This window comes from Eleutherodactylus coqui, chromosome 5 (genome assembly GCF_035609145.1).
Source record: "Eleutherodactylus coqui strain aEleCoq1 chromosome 5, aEleCoq1.hap1, whole genome shotgun sequence".
Classification (NCBI taxonomy): domain Eukaryota; kingdom Metazoa; phylum Chordata; class Amphibia; order Anura; family Eleutherodactylidae; genus Eleutherodactylus; species Eleutherodactylus coqui.
In genome coordinates this window covers 229,076,002-229,094,151 of record NC_089841.1, presented here as the reverse complement: position 1 = coordinate 229,094,151, position 18,150 = coordinate 229,076,002, and the positions used below count along the sequence as shown (strand labels likewise).

General features: G+C 42.4%; 1 protein-coding gene across 1 annotated transcript in view; it reads left to right on the top strand.

Annotated features, from left to right (window-relative positions):
• The window catches only part of TEK (TEK receptor tyrosine kinase), a 104,461-nt gene that overhangs the window by 357 nt on the left and 85,954 nt on the right, over positions 1 to 18,150 (top strand). The gene's annotated exons all lie outside the window — the stretch shown is intronic.

Sequence of the window (18,150 nt, the reverse complement as noted above, 5' to 3'; positions counted from 1 at the left end):
GCAGGGAATCGCATTAACGGCAAGTTCCCAGTGTGATGTTATTTAACATATTCCCTTTAGCAGTAGGAGCAACCTAGTCATAAAATGCAGAATTTCAAGTCCATTGCAAACCTAATGTTTGTTTAATGGTGGTTTCGCATCTGTGCTCAGGGTTCTGTTCGGGGAGCAGGAAAGGGGAATCCCCTGTGCCACATGGCCCGTCTCAGGACGGAACCGAACGGAACCCATTGACTATAATGGGGTCCGTTCAGTTTTCTCTTGGCTGCCTGGCTTTTTCTACCGGCATATTGAGCAAGATCTGCGACTGAACCTCCGGCTGGAGGTTCCAACGCAGATGTGAAACTAGCCTAAGGAGTCTTAAAGACTAGTTAATGAAGTTGCAGGGAATTTGATACTGGTATTATTGTTATAGTTATTACACTGCTTTATGTACTAGCCACACTGTATTACATCCATGGAGACTACTATTTGTTACCTTGAGGCCACCACATAAATATAGCATGCATAATGGTGTCAGACAAAGCATTATAGAAAATGAATAACGCTATAAGGCTCTTAGACTGGGGTCAGTAGTCAGTAATATATTTCATAGACTAGTATCCACTTACGAGGATCTGGTTCTAAACATGGTGCCCAGCATCAGTAATGCTAAAACATCCCTGGTGCCGATGGTTCACAATAGTCACTACAGGTGGCAACAGCATGGAAACACAAGGCTCATGTGAGTCCTGAGCCACTGGCTAGGGAACACTGCTGTAAGTTAACTATGTAATATTGAGTTCTGCAAGGAAATTAAATTGGGTCCAAATGGATCATTTTGAGGCTGAAATTGTAAATGCTGCATATCATTGCAAAATAGTATGCTGAAAGTAACAGAATAGTAATGTGTAACACTGAACGATTCTCAACGATGATCTGCCTGTCTAAACAGGTTGCTCAAACGCAAATGAGATGGTGATGACGTCACTAGCTCGTACGCTCAGGCAAACGAGAATCGTGAATTTCTCGTTTTGGGTAAAAGGGCTTTAGTGCGTTAACCTTGTAATATACTGCCTGTTAACACAGTCCCTTGGCACTGATCTCAGGGACTGCTGTTGTTATGCTGAAGATGGAGAGTTCATTCACATCTCTTGTCTACGGACAAAGAATATATATGAAGATTTGTGTAAATTTCTATAGAGACATTCGTCCTGAGATAAGACGTAAAGTAGTGGTATCGGCAGCACTACCAGGGAGTGCAAGTGGTTCTGATCCAGGAACCCGGTAACCACTGCAAAAAAGTGGAGATCTGGCAGCATCAAAGGTGCAATCCTGTTCAGGATTGCACCTTTAATGCTACAAGACCCTAAACTTCTTCGTCCTGAGATAAGAGCTCTACTATAAATATGAAACAGACACCATATTAATAAATTAGACCTTTTTTTTTTTTTTTGCTATGTTGAAATTCTTTTCACTTTCACCCATATTTATTGTCTTAACATCTGTTTTAACTACACTCGTCTGATTTACATTAATAGGTAACTTGAATCTAGTATGGACCCTTAATAAGTGTAGTAAGCTGTAGTGAAATGGGATGGATTGGTACTATAAGAAGTTAAGGGGTTGACTCTCAGCTGTTCATGGGTCTGACAATAAACCCCTAGGCCTCTTTCACACGACCAAATCGCATGACTGAAGAATAGTCGTGATCAAGTCCCGATCTTTAACTGTGTATTTTCTGCTGTTTACACGGGTGGCTGCAGCGTATCTGCAATAAAAATACGCTGAAGGGTGGAAACCCCTCGATCAGCAGAAATCTTCATAATGACGGCTAATCCTTAAATAGGGCCAGCTGTGTTCTTTTCCCAGCATTGGACGCAGCTAAACTCCCCTCTCCTCCCCTCACCCTCCCTTTTTTCTAGCTTTTATAGGGGTCTATGGGAGCTTCCAGCGTATCTTGGCTAAAGATATGGCAAGACCTATCTATGGACACATTGTATAAAATTAGCGCAGAAGACATCTGCCGGTGTTCTATTTTTGATGGCCCGATTTTTATGCGCAGCTAGAATCATAGAATGGTAGAGTTGAAAGGGACCTTCAGGGTCATCTGGTCCAACCCTCTGCTCAATGCAGGATTCACTATGTTATCCCAGATAGATATTTGTCCAGCCTTTGAAAACTTCCATTGAAGGAGAACTCACCGCCTCCCATGGTAACCAGTTCCACTCATTGATCACCCTCACTATCAGAAAGTTTTTTTCTAATATCTAAGTTGTGTCTCCTCCCTTTCAGTATCATCCCATTGCTTCTAGTCTTTCCTTGTGCAAATGAGAATAGGGATGATCTCTCTGCACTGTGACAGCCCTTCAGATATTTGTAGACAGCTATGAAGTCTCCTCTCAGCCTTCTTTTTTGCAACTTTAACCTTCCCAGATCCTTTAACCGTTCCTCATAGGACATGGTTTGCAGACCGCTCACCATCTTGGTAGCTCTTCTCTGAACTTCCTCCAGTTTGTCTGTCTTTTTTAAAGTGGAGTGACCAGAACTGTACACAATATTCCAGATGAGGTCTTACTAAGGAAGAGTAGAGGGGGATAATTACTTTACCTCTATCTGAAGACTTCCATTGAAGGAGCACTCGCCACCTCCCGTGGTAACCTGTGCCACTCGCTGATCATCCTGTCAGAAAGTTATTTCTAACATCTCATCTGTGTCTCTATCCTTTCAGTTTTATCCCATTGCATAGGAGGAAATTAGATTCATCTGGCATGACTTGTTTGTTACAAACCCATGCAGGCTCTGGTTAATTACTCCATTTTTATCTAAGTACTTGCATACATGTTGTTTTAATAATTTGTTCAAAGATTTTTCCCGGTATAGAAGTCAGGCTCACAGGCCTGTAGTTTCCTGGATCCACCTTCTTCCCTTGTTTTGATGATAGGGACAATATTTGCCCTTTTCCAATCTTCTGGGAATTCTCCTGTTCTCCAGGAATTTTCAAAGATTATGGCGAGTGGTTCAGCAATTACCTCCGCTGCTTCCTTTAGTATCCTAGGATGTAATTCATCTGGACCTTGAGACATTTAAGTTAGCTATGTGTTCCCTCACCATCTCCTTGCTTATAGATAGCCTGCATTCTTTTATTCCCCCAATAGCACAGGGAAAATCAGTTGATGTTTCATCTACTTTCTGAGAGAAAACGGATACAAATTAGGAATTTAAAAGTTCGGCCTTCTCAACATCATTCTTAACCAATTCACCATTTTCATCTTGTAAGCATCTAATAGCATCTTTGACTTTTCTTTTGCTTTTTACATACCCCCAAATCCTTTTTTATTCCTTTTGGCCTCTGTTGCAAGCCTCAATTTGTTTATTAGCTTTAGCTTTTCTGACACTTGCCCTACAGTTTCTGCAGACCCCATTATATTTTTCTTTAGATATTCTCCCCTCTTAACTAGTAAAATAGTTAACTTCTCCCATGATCATTACGTCATGCTTTTTGAGAGATTGGCCATCTGATGTAGAAATGAGCGAAAAATCACTCATCTGAATGAATACATTTGAATCCAAAGCTTCAGATGCTTGTGATTTTTGCCAAATTTTTGGTCGCAGCTAAACAGCTGTGTATATATGGTTGTGTGAATAAGGCCTTAGGCTGGGCTGATTTCCAGCAGAATGTCCGCAGCGAGCATTCCACAGCAGATCAGCCGCGGAATGCATACCTCCAAACCTGCACCATTTGGTGTGGGTTTCATCGCGAATTCCTTTGCGTAATTCACCCCCTCATTTAGAGGGGGTGAATTTTGCAGCGTAGTTGGCGATAAAATTGACGTGTCGCGAATTTGAATTCTGCGACACAATTCAACTTCTGCATGGGTTTCATGCTGATTGTCTCTGCAGCTTGTGAATGAGATTTTCAAAATATTGTATACTTTGCTACTGTAAATGCAGCGGATTTTCCATGGCAATTCCACTCTATGTGAATCCACCCTTAGAAAAGAAGTGATGGCAGACCTTCAAATAGATAAGTAATCCTGTAATGCATGTTGGACCTAGCAAACAGAACAAGAAATCCTCTCTTCTGCGTCCCTCTGCTCTATAATAAAAGAGGAGTGTTGAATGTGAGGCACCCCTCTATGAATGACCTACTCTAATGGAGGGAATTTTGGATCATGTTGCCTTATATGAAAAAAAAGGCTTTCTAAAATACTGAAATGTCAAAATATTCCCTTTTCCGTTGTTCCCTGTTATTGTTATCAATCAACATACCGCAGTCCGTTCTCTACAGTCCGGTGTCCAGAGTAACCGTAATCACAACACTAAACAAGGAATAAATGAAATTACCAATATCCATATGATGATTACAGTCAAGATATTTATCGTAGCTGGATAGTTTAAGACCTACATGTCCAAGAAAGGGCATCTGAGCTTCAAGGTTAGAGATTGCTTATAGTCCTTACAATAGGAGCTGGTGCAGTAGTGTGCATTTACTGCTTTTATACTTGGATTGTACCTCTATGCATATAAATAGACCCTCAGTTATTAACCAATGATAACTATTATTGATTGGCCATTTATTGTTAAGAAAGCTCTGATCGGTCCAGAGCCTCTTAATTATTACTAAGTTTATACGTTTTTTTAAAAATCCAGATATATCACCTCATTACAGCACAAATACAATGTACATCGAGGTTATTAACTTTTAGAGAAACATTTAGCCATAAAACCAAACTCCTTTCTAAATAGGACAATACTTAAGAGAAAATATAATTATATACTGCCAACATATTCCACAGCACTTTACAAGTCAGAGGGAACATGGACAAAATTAGATATTACATACAGTATTAAACCAATAGACAATTTGAATAATAAGAGTGAGGGTCCTGCTTACAATCTATGAGGAAATAGAGGTGACACAAGAGGTACAAGTGCTTGTTCTATACAGTGGTCCAGCCATGCTTTACATTAATAGTATACATAAAGATCTATGAGCTGGTCACCCGCCCGTATTTGTGTATGTACAGATATGAAGTGTATTTAAGGTATATGGGGTATTAATGCAGAAGTATTAGATTATGGACCTTGGTAGGCCTCCCTAAGAAGAAGCCTTTTTCAATCATGCTTAAAATTATGGAGGTTGGGAGTTGTCTGAGGTAGCACATTCGAGGGAACAGGTGCAGCTCAGGAAAAATCTTGGAGATGGGAGTAGGAGGTTCAGATTAAAGAGGAAATTGGTGTGAGGTCATTAGGAGAACAGAGAGGATGAGTAGGATGGTAGACAGAGATGAAGAGGGAGATATAGGGTAGTGCTGCACTGTGGAAAGTTTTATGAAGGAGATTGTCTTACTGTGGATACATGTGACTTGAGCGTGCAAGGGATTGGACTATAGAGGGTGAAAGAAAGATCAGAGTTAAATATGACCCTAAAACACCAGGTGTGTTGCTATGAAAGTTATGGTAGTATAATAGATTGAGGGCTTAGTCACATGGGCGCATCGGCACAAAAAGATGGACGCACTTCAGATGCGGACGAATCTCCGCACCGCCGAAAGAAAGAACATGTGACCGGCTCCATTGCCTATCACGTGTTCTTTTCTTCGACACTGCGGGGACTCGTCAGTCCTGAAGTGTGGCTGTCTTCTTCGTGCAGTAAGGGCTCAGTCACACGGGCGCATCGGCACCTGTGTGACTAAGCCCTGAAATGTAAATATCAGACCTATGACGATAAGGTGGTGGAAACATAAGAAGTTCCACTTTTGAGAGATGAAATGGTTTTTGAGACAGTAGAAAGTCAGGAAACTACTGGCCTGTGAGCCTGACTTCTATACCAGGAAAGATCTTTGAACAAATTATTAAACAGCATGTATGCAAGTATTTGGATGAGAATGCAGTAATTAATCAGAACCAACATGGGTTTGTAACAAACATGTCATGCCAGACGAACCTAATTTTCTTCTATGCAATGGGATAAAACTGAAAGGATAGAGACACAGATGAGATGACAGTTAGGATGATCAGTGAGTGGAACAGGTTACCACGGGAGGTGATGAGTTCTCCTTCAATGGAAGTCTTCGGATAGAGGTTGAACAGACATCAGTCTGGGATGATTTAGTGAATCCTGCATTGAGCAGCAGGCTGGACCCAATAACCATGGCGGTCTCTTCTAATTTTACAATTCTATGATTAATCGTTAGTGTTTTGTAGTAAGGGTATGATGTCATGGGTAAAAGTATAAAATTGTGTGTTGTCAGTGTAGAAATGGTACTGAAGGCCAAATGTGCAGATAGTTTGTTCAATAGGGACTGTGTAGAAGAAGAGGGGACCTTGAACTGAAACTTGAGGAACTCCAACAGCAAATGGAAGAGGAAAATACGGAGAGCCAGCAAATTATATATTGAATGAGTGATCAGAGACCTGGGATGAAAACAAAAAGAGAGAAGTATCCTGAAGGCCAGGCCAGTCTAGTAGATTGAAGAGGAGTTGGTGGTCTACAGTATCATATGCTGCAGATAGATATTCCAAGAGTTTGGAGATGAAAGGGAGATTAGAGATTGGTCGGTAGTTGGCAGCACAGGATGGGTCAAGACTCAAGAGATGTTTTTTTTTTTAGTAGTGGAGATATGGCGACATGTTTAAAAGAGGAGAGAAAGATTCCAGAAGAGACAGGTTAAAAACTGCAGTGAGGTGACTGATGAGAGATGAGGAGAGAGACTGGATGAGGCGTGAAGGTGAGAAGAGAGGAGCCTGGAGACTTCTGTCATTGGGTCAATTGCTGAAAGTGAACTAGATGGGGTGCAGGATGAAGGGGGATCAAAACTACCCAGGGATTGGGAGATTAGTTCCTGCTGGATGTTGTCTCTTTTCTCTTTACAGTAATTTGCTAGATCTTCAGCACTGAGATGGAGAGACATTAAAAAAGTAAGAGATAAAACAGAAACAGAAGAAGACCAATTTACGTGTATTGCCATCTTTGTGTGTGGGAGAAACTGTAAATTATGAAAGTCTTAGGGAGGAAGTTAGTGATAAACACCAGTGTATCTGACACCTTTTGGGGGGACAGCTCCTTCCCCATAAAAGGCTGGATGGAGCACAATGTTTGGGTGGTATGATGAACCAATTGCGCTCAGAACAGAGAAATGGTGGGTAATAAAGAGAAATCTGGTTATCTCCCTGGTCTCAAAGAGCATTTTGTACAATGGGTTACACCCAGTGCCCATCATTTCTGGCTTTTTCCAGTCTGATTTATGAGCATAACTTTTGTGTTTCATGGTGAAATCGGGTGGTTGAGGCAGTTTAGGAAAGGGAAGAGTGCATGTGAGCTATACAGGTGAGAGAGGGGCTGATGTAGATAGAATGCACTGAAGGTGGACATTAGTTGTTAGTTTTCAAGCAGAGAAGCTATATTGAAAATGGAAGCTAGAGTACTGATAATAGTGTTGAAGTTAAATGGGTTGTACCAAGATTACAAGTTATCCCTTATCCACTGGATAGGGGATAATTTCTGATCCATGTGGGTCTCACTGCTGAGACTTCCGCCAATCACGCCATGTCCCCCATCATCTTCCCTGCAGGCTTACTGCATCCTCTGCAGTGAGGAGGAGACTGAAGGCAGTGCTGGTCATGCAAGCACACTGACGCTCCATTCACTTTTTTTGGAACTACTGACATGGCCAAGGGCAAGCGCTTTGGTATTTTCGTCAGCTTCATTGAAATGTTTGGAGCCCTGTTTGCACATGTACAGCCAGCGCTCCATTCATTCTGATATCCACTGCTGAGGGAGAAGCGACCACTGTAGTGACAGGCAGTGGGACCCCGGTTCTTGAGATCGTGAGCGCTCAACTGTGAGACCCTCATCGATAAGCAAGTTATTCCATATTCTGTAGATAGGGAATAACTTCTGATCTTGGTACAAACCCTTTAAGCTTGCTGATGTAGCATGACTGTCTCATGCCCTGTCTAGCTGCCATGTTTAACTGCCAGGACACTTCGACAAAAAGTACTCTTTGACAGAGATGACTTGCGCGAGGCCTAGATCTATGAGATGCTCAGAAAAGCAAGTTAAAGGGGTTGTCCCGCGCCGAAACGGGTTTTGTTTTTTTTTCAATGGCCCCCCCATTCGGCGCGAGACAAACCCAATGCAGGGACTTAAAAAAAAAAAACGCACAGTACTTACCCGAATCCCCGCACTCCGGTGACTTCTTACTTACCTGGTGAAGATGGCCGCCGGGATCTTCTCCCTCGGTGAACCGCAGCTCTTCTGTGCGGTCCATTGCAGATTCCAGCCTCCTGATTGGCTGGAATCGGCATGTGACGGGGCGGAGCTACGAGGAGCCGCTCTCAGGCACGAGCGGCCCCATTCAGAAAAGAAGAAGACCGGACTGCGCAAGCGCGTCTAATCCGGCGATTAGACGCTGAAAATTAGATGGCACCATGGAGACGAGGACGCTAGCAACGGAACAGGTAAGTGAATAACTTCTGATAACTTCTGTATGGCTCATAATTAATGCACAATGTACATTACAAAGTGCATTAATATGGCCATACAGAAGTGTATAACCCCACTTGCTTTCGCAGGACAACCCCTTTAACTGATAGCCAGAATAGGCAGAAGACAGGAAGTACTAAGCTGTGGGTTAATAAGGCCACAGAACAAATGCAGTCCATTAACGCATCACTAGAAGTATAGAACATATACCTGAGCAAAACCAGAACAGACAAAACTCTCTATAGCAGTAGAAAAAAAAGCTGCAAAGCATGACAGAGGAATCCAAGTCCAGACAAATTCAGTTCCTGACACTCAGTAGGGAGAAAGGAATAAGGTGCTACCAGACACCAGTGATATTGATTTATCTCCCTTGAGAACTAAAGGATCAGGAAAGTTGAAATCCATCATACCCAATCCTTCTTTTCCCAAATGACAGATGTTGCGACACCCCTATCCACATTAAGATTTTTGGATGGATTTTTGGGTGGATTTGGCTAATATTTAATGCAGGGGTGCACCGCCTATGGCCTAGGATGGCAGCCCCTGACCATCTGGACAAAGATATGCTTATCTATATGTGGCTGTAGAGAGAGGGTTGCCAAGAACAAGCAAGTACTAGTAGTGCACTATGTGTCGTTATCTCTGATTTCCTCAGATATGAGAAGATCAGGTCCCTAGAGTATCAGTAGATTTGCTAATCTATACATGCAGCTCCATTGAACATATACAAAAACCTGTGCAAAGGAAAATTGGAGCAGTTCTCTATACCAATTCATTATATTGACATATTAAAATGTACCAATGGGCTTTGAAGAAATGAAAGACGGACTCTGGTTACTATGGACAACCGTTGTGAATTTCTAGTTACGTATCTTTTATTGCTATTTTGCGCTCAGGGCTTTTACCATTTTTAGGATTCAACCCCTTATGTGTCCATTATTGTGATGGTGTATTGTGCTGCACATTACTTCCATTTCTTACTTACTAGAGATGAAATTCTAAGTGCACATGCTGAAATCTGTTGCCCATCTCGGCAACCATGTCAGTTTTCCTTCCTTTGTTACACCGCAATTTCACATTTCCTACTGGCTTGGAAAAAGACAATGCTAAGTTCTTGGTGAGGTCAGAAAAGCAATCTTGACATTTCCTACAGGCATAGGAAGTAAGAAGGGCACATAAAGGACAGCATTAACCTTCTGCCAAGCTGGCGGTCAGGGTGTTCACTACAAGCTGAAATGCCAAGTGTACCCCACCTTTGTTTTGACTGCTGTTGTTAATACTTTACAAAGTATTCTGTACTTTCGGAGCTATTTCTGAGGAGGGAGCCCCTTTTTTTAGTCATGCAACGTGCATAGATTGCCCTTTTGACCAATGTTGTACGTGCTAAATTTGTCCTGGCGCAGTGAAGATGTAATCTGAGCATTCAGTAGACTAGACTGGCACTCTGCAGAGTTGTATGTTGCTTTTTAATTAAGGACCTTTCACATGGGTGGAGTTGTTCCGCAACATGCAGTGGAATTTACCATCGTGCAAGAAATTCTGCACCAAAATCCTCATGTATAATGTGCGGATCTTCATGCGGAGTTGAAAATCTTTTTATTGTGTCTGCAATTCAGCATCATGTTATGGCATGCTCCCACTGTGGGAGTGAAGGCAGGAAGGAAGAAGAGTGGAGGAAAGCACAATATAGTAGTAGGGGCACGAAGACAGGTGGAGGAAAGCACAATGTAGTAGAAGAGGCAAGAAGATAGTTGTGGAGTAAAGCACAATGTAGTAGTAGAGGCAAGAAGACAGATGGAGAAAAGCACAATGTAGTAGTAGAGGCAAGAAGACAGATGTGGAGTAAAGTACAATGTAGTAGTAGTGGCAAGAAGACAGATGGAGGAAAGCACAATGTAGTAGTAGAGGCAAGAAGACGGGTAGAGGAAAGCACATTGTAGTAGTAGAGGCAAGAAGACAGTTATGGAGTAAAGCACAATCAAGGTGTGAAGACAAGAAGACAGATGGAGAAAAGCACAATGTAGTAGTAGAGGCAAGAAGACGGGTAGAGGAAAGCACAATGTAGTAGTAAAGGCAAGAATACAGATGTGGAGGAAAGCACAATGTAGTAGTAGAGGCAAGAAGACAGTTGTGGAGTAAAGCACAATGTACGCGTGAAGGCAAGAAGACGGGTGGAGGAAAGCACAATGTAGTAGTAGAGGCAAGAAGACAGATGGAGGCAAGCACAATGTAGTAGAGGAGGCAAGAAGACAGTTGTGGAGTAAAGCACAATCTAGGTGTGAAGACAAGAAGACAGATGGAGGAAAGCACAATGTAGTAGCACTGGCAAGAAGACAGATGGAGGAAAGCACAATGTAGTAGCACTGGCAAGAAGACAGATGGAGGAAAGCACAATGTAGTAGTAGAGGCAAGAAGTCGGGTAGAAGAAAGCACAATGTAGTAGTAGAGGCAAGAAGATAGATGTGGAGTAAAGCACAATGTAGTAGTAGTGGCAAGAAGACAGATGTGGAGTAAAGCACAATGTAGTAGTAGTGGCAAGAAGACAGATGGAGGGAAGCACAATGTAGTAGTAGAGGCAAGAAGACAGATGTGGAGTAAAGCGCAATGTAGTAGTAGTGGCAAGAAGACAAATGGAGGGAAGCACAATGTATTAGTAGAGGCAAGAAGACAGTTGTGGAGTAAAGCACAATCTAGGTATGAAGACAAGAAGACAGATGGAGGAAAGCACAATGTAGTAGTAGAGACAAGAAGACGGGTAGAGGAAAGCACATTGTAGTAGTAGAGGCAAGAAGACAGTTGTGGAGTAAAGCACAATCTAGGTGTGAAGACAAGAAGACAGATGGAGGAAAGCACAATGTAGTAGTCGAGGCAAGAAGACGGGTAGAGGAAAGCACAATGTAGTAGTCGAGGCAAGAAGACGGGTAGAGGAAAGCACAATGTAGTAGTAAAGGCAAGAATACAGATGTGGAGGAAAGCACAATGTAGTAGTAGAGGCAAGAATACAGTTGTGGAGTAAAGCACAATGTAGGCGTGAAGGCAAGAAGATGGGTGGAGGAAAGCACAATGTAGTAGTAGAGGCAAGAAGACAGATGGAGGCAAGCACAATGTAGTAGTAGAGGCAAAAAGACAATTGTGGAGTAAAGCACAATCTAGGTGTGAAGACAAGAAGACAGATGGAGGAAAGCACAATGTAGTAGCACTGGCAAGAAGACAGATGGAGGAAAGCACAATGTAGTAGTAGAGGCAAGAAGTCGGGTAGAGGAAAGCACAATGTAGTAGTAGAAGCAAGAAGACAGATGTGGAGTAAAGCACAATGTAGTAGTAGTGGCAAGAAGACAGATGTGGAGTAAAGCACAATGTAGTAGTAGTGGCAAGAAGACAGATGGAGGGAAGCACAATGTAGTAGTAGAGACAAGAAGACAGATGTGAAGTAAAGCACAATGTAGTAGTAGTGGCAAGAAGACAGATGTGGAGTAAAGCACAATGTAGTAGTAGTAGTGGCAAGAAGACAGATGGAGTAAAGCACAATGTAGTTGTAGTAGTAGTGGCAAGAAGACAGATGGAGGGAAGCACAATGTAGTAGTAGAGGCAAGAAGACAGATGTGGAGTAAAGCGCAATGTAGTAGTAGTGGCAAGAAGACAGATGGAGGGAAGCACAATGTAGTAGTAGAGACAAGAAGACAGATGTGAAGTAAAGCACAATGTAGTAGTAGTGGCAAGAAGACAGATGGAGTAAAGCACAATGTAGTTGTAGTAGTAGTGGCAAGAAGACAGATGGAGGGAAGCACAATGTAGTAGTAGAGGCAAGAAGACAGATGTGGAGTAAAGCACAATGTAGTAGTAGAGACAAGAAGACGGGTAGAGGAAAGCACATTGTAGTAGTAGAGGCAAGAAGACAGTTGTGGAGTAAAGCACAATCTATGTGTGAAGACAAGAAGACAGATGGAGGAAAGCACAATGTAGTAGTAGAGGCAAGAAGACGGGTAGAGGAAAGCACATTGTAGTAGTAGAGGCAAGAAGACAGTTGTGGAGTAAAGCACAATCTATGTGTGAAGACAAGAAGACAGATGGAGGAAAGCACAATGTAGTAGTAGAGGCAAGAAGATGGGTAGAGGAAAGCACAATGTAGTAGTAAAGGCAAGAATACAGATGTGGAGGAAAGCACAATGTAGTAGTAGAGGCAAGAAGACAGTTGTGGAATCAAGCACAATGTAGTAGTAGAGGCAAAAAGACAATTGTGGAGTAAAGCACAATCTAGGTGTGAAGACAAGAAGACAGATGGAGGAAAGCACAATGTAGTAGCACTGACAAGAAGACAGATGGAGGAAAGCACAATGTAGTAGTAGAGGCAAGAAGTCGGGTAGAGGAAAGCACAATGTAGTAGTATAGGCAAGAAGACAGATGTTGAGTAAAGCACAATGTAGTAGTAGTGGCAAGAAGACAGATGTGGAGTAAAGCACAATGTAGTAGTAGTGGCAAGAAGATAGATGGAGGGAAGCACAATGTAGTAGTAGAGGCAAGAAGACAGTTGTGGAGTAAAGCACAATCTAGGTGTGAAGACAAGAAGATAGATGGTGGAAAGCACAATTTAGTTGTAGAGGCAAGAAGACGGGTAGAGGAAAGCACATTGTAGTAGTAGAGGCAAGAAGACAGTTGTGGAGTAAAGCACAATGTAGTAGTAGAGGCAAGAAGACAGTTGTGGAGTAAAGCACAATGTAGGTGGGAAGGCAAGAAGACAGTTGTGGAGTAAAGCACAATGTAGGTGGGAAGGCAAGAAGACAGTTGTGGAGGAAAGCACAATGTAGGTGGGAAGGCAAGAAGATGGGTGGAGGAAAGCACAATGTAGGTGTGAAGGCAATAAGAACGGGTGGAACAAAGCATAATATAGTTGTAGAGGCAAGAAGACTGTTGTGGAGGAAAGCACATTGTAGGCGTGAGGGCAAGAAGACAGGTGGAGGAAAGTACAATGTGGTAGTAGAGGCAAGAAGACAGATGGAGGAAAGCACAATGTAGTAGTAGAGGCAAGAATACAGTTGTGGAGTGAAGCACAATATAGTGGTAGAGGCAAGGAGGCAGATGGAGGAAAGCACAATGTAGTAGTAGAGGCAAGAATACAGTTGTGGAGTGAAGCACATTATAGTGGTAGAGGCAAGGAGACAGATGGAAGAAAGCACAATGTAGCTGTGAAGGCAAGAAGACAAAAGAGTGAAGGCAAGATCAATATTCTTTAGGCAGCACATTCAGAAAAACTGAAGTCATAGGGGGCCTAACCATACATACATAAAAAAAATACTTGTCATATACCCAATCTCTCTGTGATCAACTTAATTTTAGGTGACTGTTCGAGCACAAAGGGATTGTCCACTGCGGTCAACTCCCTTCAAGCCCATAGAGTTACTTTTACTTTAAACATGAAAGCAAAAAAACAAAACATAAATGGCTGCAGTGGGGGCAGATGTTAAAATTCTTTAGGCTAACTTCAAACCAAGGAGCAATTCGGAACTTGGGGGGGGGGGGTCCATCCTTAAAGGGGTGTTCCAATCATGACTTTTCATAGCCGAGATGGGAAACCATTGCTATTGTTACCAGCCAGAGCCTACGGAAAGAAACAAGTGCTTCAGCCAAGCTCTGTTTCCGTAGTTTTCATGGAAGTGAATAGGACCTATAGAAGCAGCGTAGCACATGGATAACAAATGGTTGTGTGTGCGTGGGCTGTCCAATGCAAGCTGCCCCCATGCAGGCCACATGCAGCCACCAGACTGCAGCCTAAATGATATTACCCTGTACATTATGGGCCAAAATGCACAATTCTTGAGCGCAGGAGGCCTTACTATATTCTACAAGTTGAAGATGGTTGACCAAATTTGGAGATCTTGCACTCTCATATACAATTACAAAGCCAAGGTGTGCATTAAAGAACAGAACAAGGAAACAAACCCCGTATTTTGTAGTTTGGTAAATATTCACAGTCCGATATTCATGGCTCCCGCATGGTGCATGTGCTATTCCCGTCCGTGAAAATATGTAGAATTTCCAGCTATATTTTGTCTCCAGAACATTCCTATTAGTTTTGCACGGCCGAGAAATTTGCGCAAGACTTGTGCATTGCAAGACACACAGATCTCGCATGAATATGAACCCCGTGCTTTTGAATAGTCATATACATGAGTGATGTTTTCCCGCACCGGAAAAAATGGCTGCATGTCCTATCCTTTTGTGTTCCTCGGAACGCATCGCCCACAGTGTGCAATGCGAGTTTTCCCATTGAAAACAGTGGGACAATCATTTGCCGATCCTCCAACACAGCTGGCGATCACTACTTCACTGAACTGATGGGAGGTGATTTTGCCTGAAAAACACCTCGCATTGGTGTGAAAGCACATGCTGACGAGCGTGCTGCCGGGCCGAGTTTCTTGGGCAGGTATCGTCCTCACTCATGTGTAGGTAGCCTTAAGGGTGTTTTAAGAGTAATGGAATATTTCACAAGACATCGGAAAATATAGCGCTGTGTGTAAAAAATTTTCACCAAAATCCACCCGTCTGACCTGCAGATTTTGATGTGGATTGGAAAAGAGCCAAATTCTGTCAAAATTCACATTTCAACATGCAGATTTTGGTGTGAATTGTTACAATGCGATATTTCAGTGTGTCTTGCGGAATATTCTGCTGTATGTGAAGGCACCCTTAGGCTAATTATACGCAGGTGAGTGCGATATCAGGCCGCAAAACTCGGCCCAATATTGCATTCGAGAATGTGCATTTTTCCCACGGCTGCGAGGCATTTTTGACACAAAAATGCCTCGCATCACTTCAGGGAAGTACCGATCCTCTAGTGTGGTTTTCAATGGAAAGCTTCACAACTCGTGTACTTCACATGCCAGGCAATTTTTTCCCGGCCTCATTACAAAACAATGAGCGAGGCCTTCCAAGGGATCTCTCATGTATATGACCCCATTCAAGAGAAAAGGATTCATATTTGTGCGAGATTTGCGCTTTGCATGATTTTCTCGGCCGTGTGAAAGCAGCCTTAGGCTCCAACAGTAATCGGCAGACATACTTGCACTCCACTTGCCCTGGTTCCAATTTTTTATTCCATTAATATCCTGATGGAAGCATTTTCCCATGTTTGATGCTTACTGCTCCAGGATTTGCTGGAAAAAAATTTAGATGCACATCTAAGAGATGTATCTTCAATGACATGTTACATACTAATCCCTTGTAATATTTTAACCCCTTAGTGCCCCAGGATGTATATGTCTTAAGTGGGTGGAGTCAATATGACAGGGAGTCAAAAGGCAAATCTGCTGACACCTGGCCACAACAGCCATGATCAGAGTTCACCCTGATCACAGCTGGTAGCCCTTTAAATGCCACTGTAAATTCTGACAATGGCATGTAAATGCCCCAGTTGCGGTTATATACTGCAATACTGAAATATTGCAGCATATGGTATAAGCTATCAAATGATCGCAAGTTGAAGACCACTCAAGGGAGTAAAAATGATTGAAAAAATGTTTATTATTGTAAAAAGTAACGTATATTAAAAGTTAAAACCCATTTTCTCATACTTATAAAAAAAGGAAAAAACATATCTGGTATCACAATGTCCATAAAAAAAATCTGATCTACTGTATTAAAGTAACACATTATTTATCCCACACGGTGAATGTTGTCAGAAAAAAAATACACAATGCCAGAATTGTGGTTTTTTTTTATCACTCCATCTTTAAGAAAAAAAATGTAATAAAAAGTGATCAAAAAGTTGTACTCTTAAAATTGTACCAATAGATATTACAGGTCATCCTGCAATAAACTTGCCCTCACACAACAACCCCATAAACGGAAAACACAGCAGTAATGGTGGCCAGAAGATGGCGACAGAAAATAATTCTCTCTTTTTTTTTTATAATAGTACAGTAAAAAAAGGCATCTCTGTAATCATTCTAACCCGCAGAATGAAAGTCATGTCAATTTTGCTGCAGTGTGCGCTGTAAAAACAAGAGATGGTGAAATTGTGCTTTCTTCCTTTCATCCCACTTAGAAATTTTTAAAAAGTTTTTCAGCACGTTAAATAGCACTACTAAAAAACACAACTTATCCCACAAAAAACAGGCCCCTTGACACCTACATTGATGGAAAACTAAAGAGTTATGATTTTTTTTGATCCTCAAGGGGTCAGTGTAGTGATTGTTTGGTTCCAGCCGAATCATTGGATCTGCTGAGAACTTTTGTCCAGCTCGCGAATACTGTAGCAGAACAAATAGAAGGAGCCCAGCAGGGGCGTAACTATAGGGGATGCAGGGGATGCGGATGAACCCGGGCCCAGGAGCCTTAGGGGGCCCATAAGGCCTCTCTTCTCCATATAGGGAGCCCAGTACTATGAATAAAGCATTATAGTTGGGGGCCCTGTTACAGGTTTTGTATTGGGGCCCTGAAACTTCAAGCTACGCCTCTGGAGCCCAGTGTTCATCTTGGTCACCAAACGTCCATCCAGAATGAAGCTCGTGGAGAGTCTAGATGAGTGGAGTAAGATCATGTTACATATATGTTAACTTGTCACATTTGTAGCAACAGCAGTCTGGATGAGTAACGATCTCGAGTCCTGGGAAACCAGTAATGCAGAGATGAGAAAATAGCTAAAGTATAAAAATAACTCCATGTTACCGGAGCCGCCTTCTATTGTAATAAAGCCTATCAATGTGACGTCTTCTTCCGCGCCACAAGCATAGGCCACACAATCGCCCTTTTGTTTTGCTGTCATGTTGCTATAACTACTGGTGTACGCTTAGGTCCTCTACACACGGGCGTATCTGTGAGCGCAAAACTTACACACTCATTACCCAGTGAATAGAACACATTGATTTTAATGCGTTCGATCATGTGCGGATTTCTACTGTACATTTGCAGCATGCACGCTCTATTTTCGTGCGCACCCAAAGTTCCCATAGAAGTCAATGGGCATGCACAAGTGTGCGTGCAATCCACTAAGAGATAGGTGAAACTCTGCATAATTGCACAGGAGAAAGAACACATCTGGAACTCATTGGCCATTTCAATCAGTATGTCTTTGGTTTTCATGTGCAAATGAAAATGCCTAGTGTGCGCAAAGAGTACCGTAAAATATGCCGATGAGCACAAAAAAAAGCATAGTCCATTCCACAAATGCACAGGCGCGTGCAAATTCGAATACGCTCATGTACAGGGGGCCTCATGCTGTAAATGTACTCTTTAAGGATGTACAACGGCTCATTTGACAAAACTGTTGTAATTTACTGATGCAAAATCAACCGTTGAGCCGCCTATAGAATACATGATGTATGATCTATACTGCATGACACTACATGCATCCTAAAGAGCCCGTAACTTCAAAGCGAAGTGTGATAGAGAAATTCTATGGTCCATTTTGAATTAAAGGGGAACCTTCATACACTAGACCCCCTCCCTTGCCACGTTACAAAATGTTTGGTGACCCGTGTAATCATTCGTGTCTCTGTGTACTGGACTATTAACACTTTCTGATCCCCATGCTTTCTGTATGATGAATTCCATCAGTTTCCCATTCTGCACGCCCTATTTGTAATTGTCAGTTTTTGCTGAGCTGAGCTCCAGGAGGGGTGGAAACGACCTGCGGTGGTGTTCTCCCAAACTCGGGAGCATTGCATCCTGTCCCGGCCCTCCATTCT